Genomic DNA, 10,494 nt, shown 5'->3' with positions numbered 1-10,494 from the left:
ATATAATAAATTCGTGGGAATACAGGCGTCATAATTTTCGTCCTGCTGCCTTCACATATGCCTTTAGTATGGCCGCAACTGGCGCTGCCGCAGTGGATATCATGTAAATTACATGTACAGACAGTATACGGATGTATGTCCGGCTGCGTAAGTTCTATTTGATAGCTTGACTGGTCTGTTGTTGGCGTTTAGCTCTGTTTGTTTGTCCTCCAGTCGCCGTTGGTCCTCCGAATATTTGAAGACTAGAGGACGGGATGGGAGGGAAGGGGATGTACTGCTGCGAATATAGCAATAACAACAGCAGCAGCAGCAGCAGCACCAACAGAAAAAGTGGCAACAAGAATGACAAGTGAACCAGAACGAACCGAAGAAGAGACTTGGCCTAAGCCCACTTGGCACAGAGATGGTGCAGATGACAGGGATTCAGGGGGGTGAGTTGTTGTCGCGGCCGCCGGTAGAGCGTCGACGGCGAGCGCCTCAGCAGTGATGTACATATGAGACAGGAGAATCGTTGGCCGTAGCCGGAAAAGAAGATAACAGTTCCGAAAAACATTTGAGGACGCCTCAGTTCTTCAGCTAGCGGACAATCGAGGAGAGAGAAATGGGCAGCAGTTAGGTAGAAAAGAGGAACATCAGCAGCTCGTGCGGAGGCCATAAAGAAGTCTAAGCGGATGGAGCACTGACGCTACTACGGCCATGTCGATGAAATAGACTGGCGTTGTGATGCTAGCGGCGGACCATTGTTTGCCATCCGAAACCAGAACTGACGCCGATGCTCGTGAAACAACGAGATGTTCATTGCGAGCACGGAAACGGACTCGCGCAGCCGATCGCTTTCAAACACTACCATACCTTCACTATCATCGCAAGTACCAGTGCGAAGACAAATTCGAATCTACTCGCTGCCGTCGCACGTACATCAAGTAAGAGCGCCACACCACTGATTCAACAGCAACCGATACATCAGAGTTGTGCTACAGACTTCAGAACACCAATGAATACCATAACAATAAACATGAACACTCAAAAGGACACGATAAATATGACGGCTATTTCGCAGCCAGCACAACCATATTTCGGCACGGCGAGCGCATTAGACGGGCACGATGGACTTGCGTTGGCTCGTCTGTACAGTTCAGGATTCGTCGTTACTATTCTATAAAAGAAATTGTTAGCACGTAAAAACGCACCGCAAAAGGCCGGTACTTGGTGGCAGCGGGAGCTATAGTGATGTCCACTGCAGCCACATGAACGCTGATGTTAACGACAAACTTGGCAACAGATGTAAGCTAATAAGTTAGGGCATCACTTCATACCGGCTAGCCCGAAGCGTCAGTGATTCAATTACAGACGACGGATTGCGATCATTATCATCAACAACAAATGTTCAGAGTCCAGGTGAGCTTGAAATATATTGACAAGCATGACTCTACAACGTATTAGTGCTACGGATAAGAGAAACTCGCGAAGCTATTGCCTGCCCCTTGCTCGGTACTCACCCGGCCGTTGCTAGAATCTCTGGTTTATCCCTTTCATTCGACTTGGCTGTGTGTGTCTTTCGTCGTTCTCGGACTCTGTATGTCGCTCCTAAAGCAGTGCCAGTAACATCCGATCGCAGTAGAGAATTTACATATTTAGTACATCATACAGATTATGAAATAAGTCGCCGCAGGCGGAGGACTAGCAGGCTGTAGGCTTCAGCAAGGGACGAATATCATCACGAGCAGGCACGAACATGCTATAGGATGGAACGGGTAAACATGGCGGGCGGAAAGAGAAAAAATAGAACGAGCGAATTCAAAAGGGAAGATGATGGGCTGCTACCCTCCATCTTTCATTCTTTTTCTCAGATGTGAGTGCCTGTATTCGACGATGTGGGACTTTGCAGCTTCACAGCTGAAAGGGCGGCTGCGGCACGTTATCGTAATCATTTGATAATTGTTATTATACTACGGTAAGAACATATATCTATATATATATATGTATATAAGGTATATAAACAGGGTAAGAAACCCTGTTGCCTAGCTGAAATGCATTCACTATTTCTATCTCTACCTCTCTTTGTTTCGCTTTTTTTTTTTCTATTTATCTATTACTTTAGATCGTTCGTTCTGTTTTAGCTCAGTACATTTCACACGTCAACCTTGTCGCTGTACCTCGGTATCGTAGTGTATGTTCTGTCCTCAACCTTCTCGTTCTACTCCCCTGTTCGCTGGCACCAGAGGGAGATATAATCCACTTTTCTATTAGCACTTTTCCTATATATTTTCTACCGATGATGCCGCTTTCAGATGGGCTGAACGAAAGAAGCGATAATTATTCAATATAAGGCAACGACGAGTATGAAGTGTCGAACTGATGAAGAAGACTGGTCGTCGTTGTCGTCTGTAGCTGGACACAAATTGAGTATTAATAAACCAGCACCTCAACCCCCACAATTTTTGATGCAAATGCTATTATCCGCTTCTCCTTAGTACTTAAAAGCCTTTGTCTCCAAGTGCCTCATTACCAAATTAATTGCCATTTTAGGAGGAGCGGTTACAATTAAATATATATATACATATATGTATGTGTGCGTGTATTATGAAGGCAACTTGAAATTGCCTCCTGTAAAGGTGACATCGAGTCGGAGCTCTGATAGGTTTTGCAAACGTTGGGGGGTCGTTTCCTTAAATTAGTGCATCCAAACTTCCAATTTGGTATGCTTCATTTCTCTACAATAGACCCTTTATTCTTCGCTTTGCCATACTGACTAGGTTTCACCCCTTATCGGACGCGCCAGTTCCCCCAAATAAAACCACACGAACACAAAAGGTGAGCCAACGAAAATATGGCGGAGATCAAAGCCAGAACACGAGAGTGCGAAGCATCAGACAAGGTGAGGTTTTGCTCTCTAGCGGAGACTGAAGGCAAAATAAAGATCAAGAAAAGTAGCCAGTGAGCGCGAGGGATGTCGTAGCTCACACAGTAAAACTAAAGCAAAGCTCGAAGCCATCAGCGAACAGTGGGCTGCCGGTTTGCCGCCAGCCAACCCGCTAATCCCGGACGACCCTCGTGGCTTGGTCTGTACGAAGCAAGAAATATGATGACGATGGAGACCGCCAACTACCACTGATGTAGTCTATACACATAGTAAACAGGACATCTGAGGTAGCACCAGTCGGGACGCGGAACAATTCATGTCGCGAGAAGCCTGACAGCGGTGATCGCGATGCGAGCGAACTCGCACACACGCATAGCCATGGCTACCTGTCTGAGCTGCTGCTACGCTCACGGTTTTAACTTCAACTTCAACTTCAACACCGCATTGATGCAACGACACGGTTTGTCAAAGTTGTTCAATGGGCGCTACCCGTAACAGGGTGTCGGCATGAGCGCCTGACCTCGTCGTCTGCATTTCTGCTACTACGGTTACTGGTGCTGATATATATTATTCTATGGTGTACTGGTTGGCGTTGGGCTGGCTAGCCTGATGAAGGAGCTCAGTGAGGAGCAGGAAAGCACCGCCAAGCTTCATCATTCTCGCAGTTATCTAGAACAGCTAAGTTATGGCGTCGGCAGTACTGTCTTGGTTTCATAACGGTGCTACTAGCTCATCCAGCTCATGGCCGTTTCCCTGCTTCTCTCCTGTTCGTCGTCATTTTGCATAAATGTCTCATTTAGTTAATCCTTAAACTTAATCCTGACGACCACGTCGGTCGGCTCCTCGGATGCATCGGTGGCTGCTGCTGCTACAGCTCGACCGCTTGCCTGTATCATAAAAGCGAGAGATCATTATTATTAACGTTAATGCCTCCTTTTTAAAAGGAGGAGGGGGCGGAAAATGGGGTCTAACGGGAATAAGACTAGTAGTGAGCGGGGAAGGACAAGTTGTGAGGTTGTCGAGGGGTACAAGGAGGAGGACGACGACGTTGAACTAGCAAAGAAACAGGCTGATCATCGGACGATGAACAGGGACATTTTTCGAAGAAGAGCAGGCGGGGTTACATAGAACCACAGGGAAAGCCGTCGTTCATATAGAAAGACGATTCAGAGACTGATACTACGGTTATCCGCTGAGGCAGCAGCAACACAAGACAATGATGAACTCGCTGCTTAACTCTTCAAAACACTCGGAAGCGCCAGACTATGCTCATGTGCACATAAATCTCGTAAAAGACTATATATACCCTCTATGGATGGCCATGTACATAAATAATACTCAGAATTTTCTAGAATGATTGGTTTTAAATACCTCTTTTACAATAGGCCATAGTGTGAAAACAGCACGCGCAGTCGATTCCTTATAGAGGCACTACATAATTCACAACAGATGAGTCGACTGTGCAGGACAGGATTGAGGAATTGTTCAAACAACCCCAAAACGGCATACAGAAATGTGTATTGCCAACATATTCCTACAATGGCTTACAAGCGAACAGGTAAACTTGCATTCTATTTCTATTTTTAATGTCTACATTACATTTTATACTTATAGTACTCTAAGACACCTAAACCAATATATTAATATCATCAGTATATGATACTGTACAAGGTAAATAGCCTAGAAAACATCGACCAAACTGTGAACTTTGGTGGATTTTATCATAAGGTAAGCGAAAGTTTGTAGGTTGAGGCCGACCGCAAACGTTTTAGCTAGGACAGTCGGCCTTCCTCCGAAATCATTTGACATTGGCCAATAGTATCTTCAACAGTTTGCGAACGTTCGGTGAGATTCTTGTCCACTTCAGGTGGCGGCGGCGGCGGCGGCGGCGGTTGCTAAAGGAAGACAGACAAGCGATAGCCTCAAGATGGTCCATGAGTGTCTATGAATGGCCCGTTCGGCTACCGGAGAAAATAGCCGTAGCCTGTTGTTGTCGTTGTCGGCACACCGCCTTTTGCTCGTCCCCCCATTTTCCCAAATAGATTAAAATCGTTGTTACAAAAGAAAATGGCGCCACGGTCAGCGCTGGGGGGCACTGCGGTGGATGAAGCGGTGGTCGACGAAAAAGTGGGGAATGCAAGATATTGCTTAAGCAGCTTTTAATTAAAAACTGTGAAGAGCAGACAGAGAAAGACCTTTTCGGGTCAGGTTTCAGCTCCAATAAGCCGTACAGGGTGTACCTATTTCGGCGAAGCTAAGCCTGGCTAAAACCCCCTAGATTTGGCTGTACGCCACCGCATTAGATTAAGTGTACGAAATGTACGTACATACATTTGTGTGTCGTTAGGCATTTTCGTAAGCGGCAGATTGACACCGGAAAAATGTTGCTCCCGAGTGTTCGCACACCACATGGCCATTGCTACTGACTACGTCACACTGATTAGGAACAACGGTATTAGAAATCTGCAAACGTTATGTAAGTCCTAATTTGTGTTTAACTTGAAGAACAAGGGGAACACACGTGTTCGTTTTGAAACACGCTGTTTTCACAGGGCCAAAGCTTTTCGAGTTTAGATAACGGCATTCAGTTAACTACAATAATGTAATGGAACAGATCCGTGTATGCCACAATAGGTATAAGTAGCATTATTATAGCTACCGGGTGCTCACTTATTTACCTTATATCTATTCTGTGCTCACCTATTCATGGCTCTATCATATTTCGTGGGTGACGATGCATAAAGCCGAATTTATCATTTCGTTAAGCATCTAGGCTTATAGAACCTATCGCCGCTGGCTGGCCGCAATGCGACTTCAGTGATGCCAGTATTCCAGGCAAAACCTTGACTCGCATCAACCGATTTCTGACTCTCCTTTTTTGGTAGTTTGGCAGTCAAACTGGTGTTTAGCTCAATAAAAAAAACGCCGTTGGTAATGGAGTAGTAATCTGTGCACATTTCTGGACTCCGGTTTTCCTTTTTCGGTCTTGAATCAGCCCTTTGCTGACAACACCTCTCAATTTATCGACCTGAGTTTCTCTCGTTCGGTATTGAAATGAGAAAGTCAAGATTTAGTGAACCCCGGATTATTGTTGCTCCAGTCGTCATACTGCGATCACACTATCCGACCAACCAACGGCTGTCTTCAAGTTTTTTTTCCGTTGCGCAACTTCAATTGGAGGTCGAAAGAAAAACAGCAAAAATTAGATCAGGATTGAATTTTAAAAACAACTTGGGTCCACCCCGTACGTCCGATCAAAAGGACCAAACAGAACTCTCGGGGGGTGAGGAAGAGAAAGCTAAGAACAGAGCGGACAGACAGGGCTAGTAGTATAGATTACCTGGGAAAACGCTGGGGTCTCGTAGAGCAAACGGGTGACGTCCCCAAGAATAGAGGTGCATGGGGGCCGTATAAGAGTGGTTGGGGGTTCTTTTAGAAAACGAAGTGAACGTTGGCCGGAGCAAGGAAAGACGGAAAGAAAGGATGGAAGCGGGGCTGCTTCTACGCTGCCAACGTGGTCTGAAGAGGCAGAAAGATAAAATTATAAAATGTCAGCACCGGCTTGACACCGCTTTAAGTGGTCGAGCGCTAAGAACTGTCGGTGCGCCTTTAATTATATAAGAGTTGGCTTGCTTGAATGGTCGCGTCATGGTCGCACACGGATACCCCACGAAAAAAGATGAATGAAAGGGCAGCCTGGGTTGAAGAAGGCGCGAGCCACCGGTAGCTCCTCTGTACTCTTGGCACAAACGACTCGTCCTGCGGTGTCCATCGTAGCTACACGAATACTTCATGCTACAGTATTGAAAGATGAGTTGTAAGATTAGAGCAAAAACTGAAACCCGTTGAAACGAAGAGAGTGCAATAGATGATGACATTGGATGGATTGTCCGTCATATGACCGCATTCTTTATACAAATGATTAAGTCCTTAACGATATCAATTGCGCCACCTTGAGCGCCCGTCGAGCGTTCGCGGAGTTTTCTTCATCAACGTATTTCATTTAGTTACACTCTACGTCATAATATCTCAAAATTTAGACAAATTCTTATCTGTATGTAAATAAAAGAGGTCGCAATTCAGAGTTAAGAGAGTTAATCATTGTGTCGGATGATTGCTATTACTTGAAAACAAGCAAGTCCTGCTGGTTCTGGACATTACACAAAGATTTTCTAATTATAGACAATCTTCGTGCAACGACGCTTTTCCCTCTTTTGCTCCTTCTGGTCGACACCGCACACTTCTTACATAAACATTCAGCATTGTAGTCAGTGCTTAGAACGCCAGGGACGTTTTCATCCTTCATTTTCAGTTGTATGAAGTATTTCCATGCGCAGCAGCAGCAGCAGCAGCGGCAGCGGCATACTCACCATTATCACCACAGTAGTTAGTCGATCAGCCATCATGATCCTCAATGCTCATTATCTGTCGCTAAAATAACAGTGGATAGTCTATTGCTTCTACTATACAGATACGTGCATCTTTTCCGTTAGTGCAAGCTCTAGTTGTGTGTGTGTGTGTGTGCGTGCGTGCGTGTGCGTGCGTGCGTGCGTGAGTGAACGGTCTGCTTATCGTGGCATGTAAAAGTGCCAAAAGTGGTAACAAAAAGGGGTAAATTAGCAGAATTTTTCACTTCTTAAGCATCTCAGATTGTGGAATGAACAGTTATCGGCTAAAACGCGATGACAGATGATTTTTCAATGGAAAAATCGTTTACTATTACTGTTCATCGTCGTAGCGCCACAACGGAGATAGGCAGATATATCGCCAGCTCAATCGTCAAACGCTGCCTCCTGATATAACTCATAAGCACAACACTTTATGCCGATATTATTATTATCTCTGAGTAATGAAAATCTCCTTGTAGCGTGAGCCAATCACGCAGCGTTACGGGACTCGAGTCGATACCTTTGAATGTTGAGTCGGCAGAGGCATTCCGCAAGTGCCTAATGGTACCTTAGTCGTTTTGATCGGACTTAAGAGATCAGCGCTTAATAGCAGAGAACTACTAGCAGGTGATTGTGAAGAGCACGCCAAAGCAAGGCAAAACAGTCTGAGACAAGAGCAAAACTATTAGCAATAATAGCTCCGATTATTTTCAGTAAATTTATAATGGTATTAGAATCTTTAGAACGTATAGAGTTTCGCGATCAAGCTGAATGCCTAGAGGGCTCTTAATAGCCTTTGCCACTTTACCTCGTATGATAGCTCTCTCTCTCTCTCTCCCTCTATATATATATATATATAAATATTTTTTTTTTTTTTTTATGAGACACGATGTTTTTAGCACGCTTGCTTTTACTATTATTATTGTTATCAATATTCTGCCATGACACCGGCAGAATAATGTTACGACGACTTTCAATTTGTGGGGAAATTTTTCGTTTAAGCGCAGTGCAAGCGTGTCGTGTTCCATATTTGCTATCACCAGTTTATTGTCATAGAGTCTATTATGGGGAATAAGACTTGTTAATGGATGGTTGTTCCGTGGCGAGCACCAGCATTATTCTCTAGGGGCAAGCGGGAAAATCGAATCTACTGGAGAGCTATCTAGCTAGGCCAGCTTCTGACTGACTATAGGTACCGTATTAGTTACGGGATCAGCATCATAATGGACACCACCAACAAGCGTAAGAGTTCTACCAAAAACAATAACTAGGAAATCGTATTGACTTTAGGCTATATGGACAATGTCTAACTTCCTGCTCTTGTATACATGGGCTGCACTGTCTGTCCTATATAGGATAAGAGACAAGCAATCCCGTATCCCGTTGACGGCAACGCGTGGCTCACTAACTCGAACAGGATTATAGTAAAATGTTTTTTTGTTACTGCGGAAGACTAGAGAAGTTATTGCTCGATCCTCGTTGTCCCCGGCACCTTGAATCAACTAAAACAGTCAGTGAATAAAAAAAAAAACGTGTATTTGTTGTACATTTCTGTACCACATGAGTTCGGTAAGAATATGTTCCGATTTCAATGACACACACATATACAACAACAGCATAAGCTTTCCTCCATACAATAAAATTCCGTCTTTAGAATATATTTTTTTACTACAACTTTTCGTGCGAGCTGGTCTGTTGTTAGTTGTGCCTTTCGTAGACGCCTCACTGGACCAAACACCTGCACTCCGTTTAATAGCTCTGCAAATACGCACTGCACATTGTAAATCATTGCACATTCATCAAGCGTTTGAACTTTGAGTGCTCTAAAAATGATGCCTCTTTGAGTATCCTTCGTCTTTTCAAAGAAGCATTCCTCTTACCCCCCATCTCATTCACAAGCGCACAAGTGCACAGAGGCTACCTGAACTGACGGAACTCTTCGTTCCGAAAGCTTAGTTACTTAGTAAATTGCTTTATTCTTATTTTCCCCTCGCTGAACTCCTTGCGATGCTGGCTAGCCATGTTAATAGCAAAGCTGTTGTCGTCATTGCTTGCCTCAGGATGTTGCCGCAGTAGTGCAGAAATACGGCTGTCATTGCGTTAGCTGGTCGCGGTTACGTCTACTATGAGGCGTTCGAAGCCTCGGAATTGATGATGACATCGTGATGATGTTTATTGTTGTACGAGGTTCAGGGGCTTTACGTTTCTATTGCGGACTGCCTCTAGCGCACCACTACTACGAAGGTCCGTGTTTTGGTAACCGAGACGCAACTCTAGCAATTTCTGCAATAGCTTCTGTTCAATGGGTGGGTTCTGATAATGATGGCGGTGGTGACGATGGTGTTGCCGTTGTTGTGGCTTCGCGGGCCGCTGGTGGCAATTAAGCGTGTCGGGTGGTCACGAACGTAGCGACGGATGAGCCAGCAGCACTGTTCGGTCAAAATGATCCCAGCTACCCCTAGTGCTCCGTAATGCTGGCGGCAGCAGTGGCGACAGAAGCAGATTACTCTGCCGGTAAAAAAGCAGGGGAATCGCTACTGACTGGCTAGCAAACCAATTGATATTGTAAAATGGAGATTGTTCGTAATGGCGATGATTGTAGCTGATTGAAGGAGGGTCGCTGCCCAGTGCAAGCTAAGCCGTTGAGTCCCATCTTTTTCAATTATATGTTATTATGAAAGTATGAATATTACTGCTAGTAATAATAGTCATGGTAATAACGGCTCCACCTTGAACGAGATCTTACGCACTCTTGTTATTACAAAAATCGTTTATAGTTCGTTGAACAAACAATTTGAAATAACTTCGTATATTCGAAGGGTAATATAACTTGATAGTTTGAAAGAATTAACGTGAACAAAAGAAGCTCTTCCTAGTCTTCTCTAGTCTAGTTGTCACGTCACTCAAACAGTGCCACAGAGTATGTGTTCTTCTTCACTATTAAACATTGTCGGGTAATAACGTTTAGAAAAAACGGTAGGCAGCGTTGGATCGGTGTTCGCCACAATAGAGCATCCGGGAATTTTTAAATGAGCGCATTTCCAACTTCGACTATTGATGGCCAATCATTACACAGGTTTCCAGACCTCATACAATGGAATATTTAACAAGGCTGATGCCATGCATTCCTGCAGGCCAGACGACACGGCACGAACTCGCTGGGTCAGTGAGCCGAGCGGATGACAAAAGTTTAGTTTGTTCAGTCACGCCGCGATTAATTGATCGATTTAGATAATACGTTAT

The sequence above is a fragment of the Varroa jacobsoni genome, unplaced genomic scaffold (genome assembly GCF_002532875.2).
Source record: "Varroa jacobsoni isolate VJ856 unplaced genomic scaffold, vjacob_1.0 scaffold_1021, whole genome shotgun sequence".
NCBI lineage: Eukaryota > Metazoa > Arthropoda > Arachnida > Mesostigmata > Varroidae > Varroa > Varroa jacobsoni.
The sequence above is the reverse complement of the archived record's forward strand: the minus strand, read 5'-3'. Positions refer to the sequence as shown.